This window comes from Anabrus simplex, chromosome 5 (assembly GCF_040414725.1).
Source record: "Anabrus simplex isolate iqAnaSimp1 chromosome 5, ASM4041472v1, whole genome shotgun sequence".
Classification (NCBI taxonomy): Eukaryota; Metazoa; Arthropoda; class Insecta; order Orthoptera; family Tettigoniidae; genus Anabrus; species Anabrus simplex.
The window spans coordinates 413,790,077-413,804,084 of record NC_090269.1 but is presented as its reverse complement, the minus strand read 5'-3'; the positions used below and the strand labels follow the sequence as shown (position 1 = coordinate 413,804,084).

Here is a 14,008-nt window from a genome sequence, read left to right as displayed (position 1 = left end):
TTGTTTTAAGTAGTTGCTTCTATGGATAAGTTGTGGAGTGTCGGCCTCCGGATCCCAAGATATAGGGTTCAAACCTGGCATAGTCAATCGTATTTTTTGAGGGTACGGAAAGAATATTTGACACTCCATGCAGTACGATTTTGGCGATTAAAATTTCCAACCCAGTCGGGAGTAGAACAATTATTTTATTCATATTATGCATCCCGAAGATTAAACACCTCAGTTGGTTCTGGGGTGAAGTATAGGCGGTAAGAGCGGTAGGGGTACATCAAGAATGCATTAATAAAGTAGAAGTGTGAAGGTTAGCACGGGATAAGGTGGCACGGAGAGCAGCATCAAACCATTCTATGGACTGATAACTCAAGCAACAAACACCAGAGATGCCGACAGAGTATGCTACAAGTATGAATTTCACTGCGTGCTTCTGGTACGCGGACACTAAATAAAAATGAAAAGAAATGCCTTGTAGACTTGGAAATTCAGTGCTAACGTAAAGTGATAAATATGACGTAGAGAGATATTATGTTAAACACCTCGGTTGTGTACAATTCGAACTAACGGAGATTGATCCTTGGCACAATCCATAACTGAAGCATAGCTTGGTGGGGCCTCACAATGTACCATTTTTATTTAATTAGAACTCTGGTTAGAGGCTCCATTGAAGGCGAACAGCCGCGAAGAAAGTCTAGAAATAACGTTCTCGAACAAATTCTCCAAACTTCATCCAGGCAAGTATATATCAATGAAGAAAGCCGCAAGTAAGGGGATGATGTGGAAATATTTCATGATAGTTGATGTGTCTCATGATTACAAACCAGTGACGATGGTAGTACTTTTCTTAATTTAACCTCTCTGTACAAAGAAAGTTACCAGATACTTTATCTCCAATTGTGACAATTTTTCTATGGTTCTCAAAACGAAAGCCGATACTATTCGCACTGTTAACACAAAGCAGAATGCTTTGATAGACATTGCGTAATGCAATATATGGCAGTCGCAACTAAAATTGTAGTAGAAAGAGATGTGTGTAATAAGAGTGAAAGCCATAGCGTTAATAAGCTCGCCCATGCAATCATGATCATAATACTCAGCCTCACAGAAGAAAATTTAACCGATTGAGCACATATATGTGCTCCATAACAGTGTGATTATTGACTGTGATTGGTCAATGGATTATCAACGTACGAGATGCACTTAGTGCAGACATTTGTAGATGGTGTTACCTAGTACCGCGGATGAATAAACTCGTCATTTACCTTTCCGGTATAATCAAGTCTAACACTTACAGTACGTTGTCGTATCAATGTCGCCATGCGTTTTCTAGGAAGTAGTTGGTGACAGAGCACAGTGGATTGTACAGTACCATTACCAAATATTCTTGATACATTGATAGATATAACACAAGAATGTTATTGTACAGGATATACGGTAAAGCCAAATTTTCATGAAACACTCCTCCCACAGAAGACGACAAATACGTTGCACAGTTATGGGTCCGGAAACGTTTCTTGGCCTCTAAACTCTCCAGACCTAAACTCACTATAATTTTCTTTGTGGGGAAATTTGAAATTTCTGGTGTATCGAACCGCAGAAAAATATGGAGAGGATCTTCTTACCCCCGTTATGGAAGGATGCGAAATCATGCGCAGCACTCCAGGGATGCATAACTGAGTTCAATGCGATGAAGAGTTGATGCAAGTATCAATTCTAACAGAGGACTTATTGAATATTTCATGTAAAATAAAATTTTACATAGCACAGTGGTCAATTCTGTTGCTGTGACAGTCAACCAACATAAGTGCGGTAATAACATTGCTCTATAATAAAAATTTCACCAATGGAACAATAATTACTCATTTATTACAATTAAGTAGGAGTACGGCGTGATTATACAATTTAAAAGTTATTTAGTGCCTGAATACACACTAACAAATTAACAAACCCTGTAGTTCCGTTTTCATGAGTTTCGACTTGACAGTTAGCCGGAAGTCAGACGGTGGTGCCAAATTGCTACGAATTACAAACAGCTGATTTACTATACACAACACGAATAGAAATGTAAATACTTGAATATAAGTCCATAATCAGTTACTCTTTGTAGCAAAATACATGAATCGCATAAGATGAACAATAATACACAACACATAAAAATATGTCAATGCTCGAACAGATAAAACGAGTGAAAATTAAATTTCCATTCACCATGCTGAAGATCTCGCGTTGCTGTTAGATTCACTTTCCCTGTAACGAAGACTTTCTTTCTCCAAAGTTTTCATCATCTCGGATTTCGTGTGTCTCACAACGTTGCTTCAGTCCTACGCACTTATACGGCCTACGGTTTCGAAAATAAGTCTTTCAACTTCCGAAACTGTGAAGAGTCGGTTATTCTCAGCTACATAATCCTTCACTTGGGCCAAAATTAGTTCTATGGAGTTAAAATGGCAATGGTATAGTGGAAGGTGAACTGCATTATGCCTGTTTCTTCTGGCTATTTCATCCACCACATTACTGTGCACTGGGCTTGTTTTGTTACAAGAGATGCATAAGATCCCCCTTCCCCATGTCATCGCGAACCGAAATATTGTGCTCCTTCAACCACTTAGTCAACTCATTCTTTCTAACCGCCATTGTTCGTGCTTTGTCAAGAATGACTCCCTAACATTACAAATAATTTCCCGGGCCTGGCTCCTTAGTGGAGTACCGCGTCCAAGGGCTGTATTCTCTAGGGAGCTTCATCCTTAGACGTAGACGTCGACATGACAATATCAAATTCACACACGGGCCTAAAATTAACCTACTATATAACTACCAAACGAAATATTTAACTAAGGTACTATACAAAATAGATCACCACTTATACACTATTCACTGCAATATAACGCGCTATTCTATTAAAAATACTAAACAATACATTTATAAACTCTACACTGCGAAATATAAACGAATAACAACCTAACGCAAAGACAAAGACCGCGAAAAGAACTGAGCACAATACAACACAAAACTGATAGCACGTGGTTACACTAAACAACAGATCTACAACACTGTTAACCGAAACTGGAGTCTAACGCACTCTATCGGAGGTTGCCTATGATTGGCTGCTGATTAATTCACTTACCCTCCGCCAAAAGGCAGCGCTCAAACGTCAAGTCGAAAATCGTAATAACTGAACTATAGATAGAACTGAACAGATACATTGACTGAGTTAGACTGCCAGATTGACTATTGTGCGCGACAAACGGGTAACCTTGGTAAAAAATATACGCCTGCTCCCCTTCGTCGCTGAACATGATACACCTTGCTGCGCGAGTCTCCACTATTTGCTGTGGCGCTGTGCAGTTCGGTCAGCCGCGACGAAGACATGTTGTGTATATTTCCGATAAGTATTTTTCTTAATAATTAAAGAAATTGAAGGAAACAAGTAGCTGAAAAGACAACAGGGTTTGCACATATTTTATATACTATAATTCCTAGTTTCAGGTGGGTAAATTAGAATGAAAATTAATTAAAATATCTTCTTTTCTGCACAAAGTGCGGCTAATCGCCGCTATACTGGTGTTCCCTATGAACACTGTACTATAAAGATTTGTAGAAAATTAGTTCTAACTTGCAAATAAAGCGTTTCTATTTTGTTTCTTGTTAGTTAATTCACGTCGCTCCAACACAGTTAGGTCTTATGGTGATGATGTTATAGGAAAGGCCTAGGAATGAGAAGGAAGCGGCCGTGGCCTTAATGAAGGTACAGATCAAGCATTGACCTCGTGTGAAAATAGGAAACCACGGAAAACCATCTTCGCGGCTGCCGACAGTGGGGTTGGAACCCACTAAATCCCAGGTGCGAGCTCACAGCTGCGCGCTCCTAACCGCACGGCCAACTCGCCCGGTAATAAAGCGTTTCTGGAACCACTTCCTTATAATATATCTTCTTCTACGCGTGAGTAAGGTCCCTTGAATGTTTGGGAGTACCTTTTGGTTACATTCTGTATACACACAAACGCAACAACAGAGCGACGACTTTAATATTGATATTGGAATGAAAAACGACATCTTTCTTTCAAAGCTCACGAGATCAGCAAGTCTATTTAGAGTAATGAAAATATTTAAGGGTAACTTCTCTATTAGTTATCAAATAAAAATGTTAATGTGACTTTTGACAATTTAAAGATATTTTATAAAACACAAAGCTGCCTTGGATCCGTGTGTTAATATTTTATCATCTAGAACAACATTAACTTTTTACGGTCACATACTGTTAGTATCCGTTTTAAAGTCACGAATAAACTGTACCTATCGTTAAGAGATAAATATCGTGTATGATCTGCATAATATATATGAATACGAACAAGATGAATATGAATAAAACGAGTGGAGCTCGCTTCGAGAAACTTTATTTCACTGGCAGAAATAAGGCATCACATCAGTAGAATACTAATTCTTACTACTGATCAGCACGGTCATCATTTTTGTCTAACCACTTACATAGCCGGAGAAAATAAAAACTCGGTGGTTTCTTTTTTCCGATTTTTTGTGCAACAGATGTTGGGATGTCCATAGGAATTATTCGTGATTACAACTTTCGTTTTGTTTTTAAAGTATGACAAATTTTGTTCCAAAAATGGATATAAAATGTTATATAACACCGAGAATGTCTACAAGGTTTGCAGCCTTAAGTCAACGTTGAAAAGACAATTGGTAAGATGATTCAAATAAAAATATAGTGGGGAGACAGTTTGCGAAATTTCGGGACAGGGGAGGAGTCATAAGTGATAAAATTGGAAAATGTAGCATAAAACTAAAAAACTCACACCAATATGACAGACATGCTAACTCGTACTTCTGTGGTTGATGATTTTCTAGAACCGTAAGAAACAGATTGAGAAACTATGGTTGGGTGCAAGAAGAGAAAAAATGAAACCGATTCTAGCAAAAAGTAAACAACAAAAAACAAAGTTACCATCAGGAAGGGATTTCTTTTCAGGGCAACCATAAGCTTTTCAGGCACTGCCATCGTAAAAAAAACGGTCAAAGTGTCCCTATTTAAGCAAGAGAGCATCCATGCACTGTTTCATCTGGCAATTCACCACATCTAAGTGGATGGTTTTGAACAAGAAAATAATAAAAAGGAGCCATCGAACAAAACTGAAATTGATTGAAGCCACTGTGATGATCTAGTGCTATACTAGGTCCCTTGAAACCATCCAGCATGTGATAGATTCCATGCCAATGAACTGTGAAGAATTTGTCAGATCCAAGGGCTACCTTACCAAGTAACAGTGTCGAAATACAAACTAATCTGTAAGGTGTACAATTTAGCATTTTCGCTTTCCTTTAAGAAATCAGATACTTTCTTCCATAAATAAAGTAGTAACATTGCACTACAAATAAAACAAGCTTTCAGAAAATATATAAGCATGTGTCACATTACAACGTGAAATACCTTAATTGAAAAGTGCTTCAGGTACCTGGGGGTAACGCTGCAGCCAACAACCGAGTCGTGTAGAGTACACATTATGGAAAAAGCCATGGCAGCGACGAAGGGAAAGTTTGACACCCAGGAAGTGAAAATCCTAAGTCTCCCTTCTAAATTAAAAGTCTTCTAAGCTAAAACTATTCTGACCCTATGTTACGATATGGAAATAATTTGGCAAAATCTGCATGTAAAATACCTCAGGAATCTGAAGAAAACAAAAGCCCGTTTCTGAAAGTTTGCTCTAGGAGTGTCCAAAGACACCCCTTCAAAATTACTATTCGAACTCGCGAAAGAAACATTGCTGTTAGAGAACCTACGAGTAATATTCTCGCTCCCCTTGACGACTAACTGGGCGGAAGTTGTACAACAATACCAATAGAAGCGAATAACAATATGGCCGGAATTTTACACCACAAATGCAATGCTAGCTCGGTCATGGGCAGGACCCAAACAATATATTCGTCACTTAACAACGGGATTAGCGGTGCATGATTACCACCACAAAATATGTAAAGCAAAACATTCCATGGACCTCAACAAGACTGCGTTTGTAATCTCTACAACCGACATATACCGTATTACCAACTGTAAGAAAAAAGGAAAATCAATGAGGGCACAATGCGAGCTGTGATATTCTATCATTATGGACCCTTGTGCGGAGTTCTTTTATTGAATAAATTAATCCGAAGAAAAAAATCACCGAGTTGCTATTACATTTCCGGCACTATATTTCAGCGGTACACCCAGACGAGGAAGAAACCTGCATCCAGTCCCTTAATCCACGCCATGACGACATGCTGAACGACTGAATAGTCGTTGAATCGCTTACCATGGTCTAGACGGTTCATTTCCCCACCAGGGGTGTAGAAGTAAATGTTGCGTTCGTTTATAGTAATTCGCATAACGTGATCTAGAGCGCTCTGAATGGGCGTCGGTTTACGGTATGATAACGCCAGAACGCACGCAGCCAATAGGTTAGGTGTTACATGTCGCAATGTGAAGGTCGTGCAGGATGTACTGTATATTGAACTTTACCGCCATTTAGTTTAAGATATATCTGAGGGATGGGCATTGAAAATGGGCCGCACCTCCCAATACCACACCGACCGAAATAGTTAGTCATGGCATCTGGCATTGCCATCCTAAAATAACAGGAATACGTTTCATGTAGAGGATGACCCAAACGTCTGTTAATATTTCACGAGGCTATGCTTAACAGAATGTTGGATGCAGAGAGGTAATAACGCAAATGATTTGGATGACATTGGGTTTTATTGACACCAAAATAAAATAAACACCGCTTCATTGTCAATGTATTTTCTGGTAGTGTCAACATGCCACGATTGCAGACGCATCTGACTCCCTCTCCCACGACAGCTTCTATTATACTGTGCACGGGTCTCATGTTTATCACGGACGTGTTGCTGTCCAGCGCCATCTATCGGCCTGTTTGTGCACTCGTTATTGGTGTCAATAAAGCCCCAGGACATGTCAAGCATGTGTGGCCATTTGTATCTATATAATAGTAAGATTTTTTCGTGTGCATTGTCCTGCTCCTTAGCTGAAATTCAGCGTATTGGTCTTTGGTTCAGGGGACCTCGGGTTCCATTCGCAGCCTGACAGGGGATTTTAACATTAATTGGATAATTCCTCTGGCTCGTAGACTGTGTGTGTGTTTTCCTGAATGTTATAATAGTGTGTGTTTCAACATAAATTTCATTTCATCACGTTGTCTCATATATACCTACTCTATATTTTAGAAATCGAGTAATAACTCAATAATCATGAGTCGCCTGGAGGCAAAACTGTTGTCCATGTTCTCCATAACCGGTTTTGAAAAAAGGTGGAAAAAACTGTTTTCACTGGGTAAATACACACTATCCCACACAAACATATGGATTAGTACAAAACCATTTGGGCTATTGACAAAAAACCATGAACTCAATTCATGTATGATATAAGCAAAAAGTGGACTTGGACAGTTCTGCATCTGACTTTGCAGATGGCCAATTTTGCATTCAAGTGAAATGGACATAGACAGTTTTGAAACAGACTACTTATACATGAAGAGAGGATATGGTGTGAACATAAAACTGTGCGTTCAATTTTCATTTATTTTAATATTTCTGAAGGTACATGGTTTAACAACTGACAAACTGGAACGCACTTAATTCATCATATCTCGAACAATGGCTTCATCCTCTCCTGCTAGGAATTTTGATTCAACTTGAACCTAGTAATGCCATGTGCCACGACAGGGATTCACGTTCCCTCCAGGACTCACCATATTGTTCCTCGAGGAGTTTTGAAACAGCTTCCACTTTTTTCTTTAGTAGGCACAACCTTGTTCGTAATGCAGCTCGAGTTTATCTGTCCAAGGTGTTGCATACGCTCACTGGTAGGTTGATTTCAGAATTCTAATTAGGCCCCCCTTGGACATTTATAACATTCTGAGGATCACGGATGGATGATGATCACTCGTTTTACTTCCATTATCTGGAAGGATAATTATGCTGCGGGTTTTGTGATGTTTTGAATGCTCCTTTCCAGGTTGGATAAACGGTGAAAACCGAAAGCATTTTTAAAAAAGCAAATAGCAAATTGTGGAGGTGCATATTAGATTCACAGAGGCTTGAAGACTGAACCTTGAAGGAGATTTTGATATCGTCCGCTAAGAAACAATACTTCGTATCTCACAATGCTCTTACCATCCACTATGTTCCTTAGGACTGGACTCGCCTCCCAGCCACTTGTGGATATGCAGACCATCAGAACATTTTTCATTGTGTTAATTTGTCTATTATTACGTGTAAAGGAAACTGAACCTTCCCGTACAGTACTGTGTGTTTGCATGACGTATATACGCACTCCTACAGTATACTGTGTTCATTTGTCTTTATACACAGGCACACCAAAATAGAACGGATATTGTTATGATGGACCAAATATCCATAAGAGGCATGACTAGTCTTAAGGACAATAATGGTCAAGAAGAGCATTGAGAAATACGGTGTATTGCTTCTTAAAAGATGAAGGAACGGCTAACACTAGATATTTCACGGGCACATGCTGAGAATGGACAATGGCAGGCTTACAAAGATCTTCTCACTCACCAAAAGCTACAAGACTGGAAGCATGTGGCACAATGAAGTAGAAAAAGAAAAAAAATACTTAACTTCCGCTGGGATTTCTGATACTTATGTTTCAGACCGTTCCAAATTTTGTAAAATTCTAAACTCGTGGTCTCCTCTACCAAATGCTGTTAAATCTCGCAAACTTCTTTCACAGGCAAGGAATAAAAAATTAATATCAGGGGTTAAGATGTATTGGGAATGAAAATAAGTGCCCAGAAAGAGCTAGAAGCGCTCCCTAGTGGCTTAAATCAATAATAATAATGATAATAATAATAATAATAATAATAATAATAATAATAATAATAATAATAATAATAATAATAATAATAATAATAATATTGTTAGGTGTATCCAAAATGAAATTCGCTTTAATTGCCTTGCATTTGAGGATGATATTGCTACCCTGTCTAGAAACAGACAAAAAGCAATCCAGTCTGTAGAAAAACTCCATGAAATAGCAGCCAAAACAGGACTCCTAACTTCTTATGAAAAGGCAAAGTATATAGAAGGGACTAAATAACATTTCAACAGTCAACCATTAATCACTAAGTATGGAAATATCGCTCAAGTTACACATTTAAGTATCTAGGTGAAATTACTGAACAATCTGACTAACAAAGAAAGAATTGCAAAAGTTCAAAGAGCATACATAATTACTTAGAACAGATACGGAAAATAACTATTTAAAAAAGGCAAAATTAGGACATTGTAACAACACTTAAAACTGAAGCCTTTTATGAGCTGAAATTGATATATTAGTGGCAGACCCTGAATAAAGATGTTCGGGAAACAAGAAAGAAGGTCCCTCGGAAAATCTAATGGCCAAACTGCGAAAATGGAATTCGGTTGAAAAAGAAACACATGATATCTATCTAGTTACAGAAAAATCACAGATACAATCAGCGAACAGCGATTACAGTTTTATGGTCACTTATATAGAAAGGATAATAACTGGCTCACAAAGAAAATGTCAAACGTAGCCCAGTCAATGAACAAAACAATAATTGGCTAAAAGAAATCAGTGAAGACATAAATGAAATTGGAATTAATGAAGAAACCATTCGAGATAAAATAAAATTCAGGATCGCAATTCACAAACACAAATTTTGTGTAAAGCCCACCCGAGTAAATGCAGGATGGACTAAACAACATAAAAAGGAACACAGCGATAGGATGAAGAGTTGTTTGGAAGAGAAGGATAAAAACAAAACAAAAATGCTAATATGTTCAAATGCGCTCCATGTTTGGACATAACGAATCAATAATAATAATAATAATAATAATAATAATAATAATAATAATGAAGAAGTTGTAGTGTGTAACGAAGTTGAAATCGTATTTCTCCTTTACAAAGAAATGACCACCAGCGCCGCCTTGTTTAGATGAAGGATGCAATACCGCCAGGCTATCATGGTGTCTACGTCATATATATAGTCAAGTAACAAAGCGATATGCGGAATTGGACATTTCTCTTCCATCTTAAGCGCAATGCGTTAGAGAATGCGCTAGGTTGCAATGAATTTATATTTCGGTAAAACTAACTAACTGGAAGATTTTACTACGATAAATTGTTCGTAATGAAGTTGAAAGTAATTCGTATGCCATTCTGGAATGACGTCTTAAAACCTTCGTTTACGCTTTTTGTTCCAGTCGAAAAGGTTCTGAATATATTCACTTCATATCAGTTATGTATAATTCTCATTTTTATAAATCCACCACATTCTTAGGGTGGGGAGCTGCATTAATAATTCAGCCGTTTTTCTTCTCTTAAGACTAACACAATTAAAGCAAATGCTATGAATGTTTTAACAGCGTTCTACTAATTCCAATGCTCAGTTAAATTTTTAAAACTTCTCTAATGTTTTATTCATGTTTAAGCGTGCAGATTTTAATCCGTCGGTAGCGTGTAGTTAGCGAAAGTATTAAGGAGAAGTAAAAGCAGAAGAATGCAGACGGCATTTCGTCACACTTGAGGGAGAACTTTAACTAACAAACAGGAAAGTATAAATCGTTTAACTTTTTATTCTCGTTTAACGGATGATTTAACGCTGTGTCTGCAGAGTAGGGAAAGCGAGGAACAAGAAGGTTGGTTTAGGCAAAACAAAGAAACAGTAGAGAGATTGGATTGAAGACGCACATAAAATAAACAGCTGTCTCAGCTCGACTTCGCTACTCTCTGTTATTCAGCACGGTATTTACTGGAAGAGGTCAAATCTTTATTCAGGTCAGCAATTTTAAAATATTACGTAATACATTTGTTGGAATCTCAGAGACAGGATCAATGATAGAAAAACTCCATATGCACTTGTGATTTTAATTTATTTTAATTTGATTTCTCAGTAAAGATTATATGTTGGAAAATTACTTCTATATAAATAAAATTGTTTCTGTTTGTCTGTTTGTCTGTCTGTTTGTCTGTTCCACCATCACGTCGAAACGGCTGGATAGATCTCAACCAAACTTCATATTTAGAGTATACTGACCCCGGGGAAGGTTTCGATATGCATATCATTTTAAAATCTTTGAAAAGACGGGGGTTTTATAGGAAAAACGGTTTTCCTCCATTTTCTCTTATACTATTATAGGCAAAATATCGAATTTGTCGTATAAGGACGAGACAAAGCTCAATTTAATCCTCTTGACGCAAAGAACAAAACTCGGTAAGCCCTACGGGCCCGAAAACCATGTTTTAAGGCCCTAAAACCAACCGTTACGGAGATATTGGCACCACACTACCCCTGCCCTAGGAATCGGATAAAGAAATGAACTGCCGTAACCATGGCAACGTCAGCTCCAGGATTCTAGAGCAGTGAGATTATGCATGTACGTTTGGGCATAGCTGTCAACCAAAATAGGTACAAATAAGACTTAATATCTGGGAAAAAAATATACTGTTGTGTAAGGCACTCATAGGACTCCTTTGGGCGGGGATGGAAAGGGGGTGAAGAACGAGTGTAAAAATCTTACTATATATAGAAATGGAAGTGTGTGTGTAAATGACACATCTCCAACTAAACCACTGGAGCAATTTCAACCAAACTTGGTACACGAATCACTTACTATCGGGAGACGATCACTGTGGGGGGTAAGCCATCCCTAGCGCCCTTAAGGGAGAGGGTCAGGGGGGTGGTAGTTACAATAATAATCGACAATAGTGTCGAATTCATAGTTTTCGGGGTCGCTGAGTTGAAAAGTGATACTCTAGAATTTTTTTAAAATCCAGCCCCCTTTTAGGTTGGGAGCAAAGGGTGGGGGGGGGGGTGAGATATAGAAATAATTAAAAACAGTTTCGAATCCATAGATTTCAGGGTCTCTGAGATGAATAGTATTACTCCGGATTTTTTGCAAATCCAAGTGGGGAGCGAAGGGGGTGAGATATAAAATTAATCGAAAAACTACATATAAAAATATTATCTTCTTCTTCTTACTATATATAAAAATTGATGTATGTGTGTGCGTGGGTGTGTGGGTGTGGGTGTGTATATGACACATCTCCTCCTAAACCACTGGAGCAATTTCACCAAACGTGGTACACTTATCAATTAGTATCAGGAGACAAACCGCGTGAGGGTAAGACACCCCTAGCACCCTTTTGGCAGGGGGCGAGGGGAGTGGTATAAAAATAATCTTATAAATAAAGTTGTTCGTTTCTGTTTGTCTGTTTGTCTGTTTGTCTGTTCCACCATCACGTCGAAACGGCTGGATAGATCTCAACCAAACTTCATATTTAGAGTATACTCATCCCGGGGAAGGTTTAGATACGCATATCATTTTAAAATCTTTGAATACACGGGAGGTTTATAAGAAAACCAGAATGGTTTTTCCACCATCACGTCGAAACGGCTGGATAGATCTCAAGCAAACTTCATATTTAGAGTATACTCCTCCCGGGGAAGGTTTCGATATGCATATCATTTTAAAATATTTGAATACACGGGGGGTTTATAGGAAAACCAGAATGGTTTTTCCACCATCACGTCGAAACGGCTGAATAGATCTCAACCAAACTCCATACTTAGAGTATACTCCTCCCGGGGAAGGATTAGATATGCATATCATTTTAAAATCTTTGAATACACGGGGGGGGGGGTTATAGGAAAACCAGAATGGTTTTTCCACCATCACGTCGAAACGGCTGGATAGATCTCAACCAAATTTCATATTTAGAGTATACTCATCCCGGGGAAGGTTTCGATATGCATATCATTTTAAAATCATTGAATACACGGGGGTTTATAGGAAAATCAGAACGGTTTTTCCACCATCACGTCGAAACGACTGGATAGATCTCAACCAAACTCCATATTTAGAGTATACTCATCCCGGGGAAGGTTTCGATATGCATATTATTTTAAAATCTTTGAATACACGGGGGGTTTATAGGAAAACCAGAATGGTTTTTCCACCATCACGTCGAAGCGGCTGGGTAGATCTCAACCAAACTTCATATTTAGAGTATACTCCTCCCGGGGAAGGTTTCGATACGCATATCATTTTAAAATCATTGAATACACGGGGGGTTTATAGGAAAACCAGAATGGTTTTTCCACCATCACGTCGAAACGGCTGGATAGATCTCAACAAAATTTCATATTTAGAGTATACTCATCCCGGGGAAGGTTTCGATATGCATATCATTTTAAAATCTTTGATTACACGGGGGTTGATAAGAAAACCAGAATGGTTCTTCCACCATCACGTCGAAACAGCTGGATAGATCTCAACCAAACTTCATATTTAGAGTATACTCCTCCCGGGGAAGGTTTCGATATGCATATCATTTTAAAATCTTTGAATACACGGGGCGTTTATAGGAAAACCAGAATGGTTTTTCCACCATCACGTCGAAACGGCTGGATATATCTCAACCAAACTTCATATTTAGAGTATACTCATCCCGGGGAAGGTTTCGATATGCATATCATTTTAAAATCCTTGAACACACGGGGGGTTTATAGGAAAACCAGAATGGTTTTTCCACCATCACGTCGAAACGGCTGGATGGATCTCAACCAAATTTCATATTTAGAGTATACTCATCCCGGGGAAGGTTTCGATATGCATATCATTTTAAAATCTTTAATACACGGGGGGTTTATAGGAAAACCAGAATGGTTTTTCCACTATCACGTCGAAACGGCTGGATAGATCTCAACCAAACTTCACATTTAGAGCATACTCCTCCCGGGGAAGGTTTCGATATGCATATCATTTTAAAATCTTTGAATAGACGGGGTGTTTATTGGAAAACCAGAATGGTTTTCCTCCATTTTCTCTTATACTATTGATTTTCTGTAAACTTCGTTTACCGTACGTGAAACGTCTCTTCATTATAAACAACTTTCGTTATGTTTATAATTTACCTTACTCTTTACATGACGGAGAAATTTACAATTTTCTGCTG

General features: G+C 38.3%; 1 protein-coding gene across 1 annotated transcript in view; it reads left to right on the top strand.

Annotated features, from left to right (window-relative positions):
- LOC136874583 (uncharacterized) overlaps positions 1-14,008 on the top strand; it is a 1,690,155-nt gene that overhangs the window by 133,790 nt on the left and 1,542,357 nt on the right. The gene's annotated exons all lie outside the window — the stretch shown is intronic.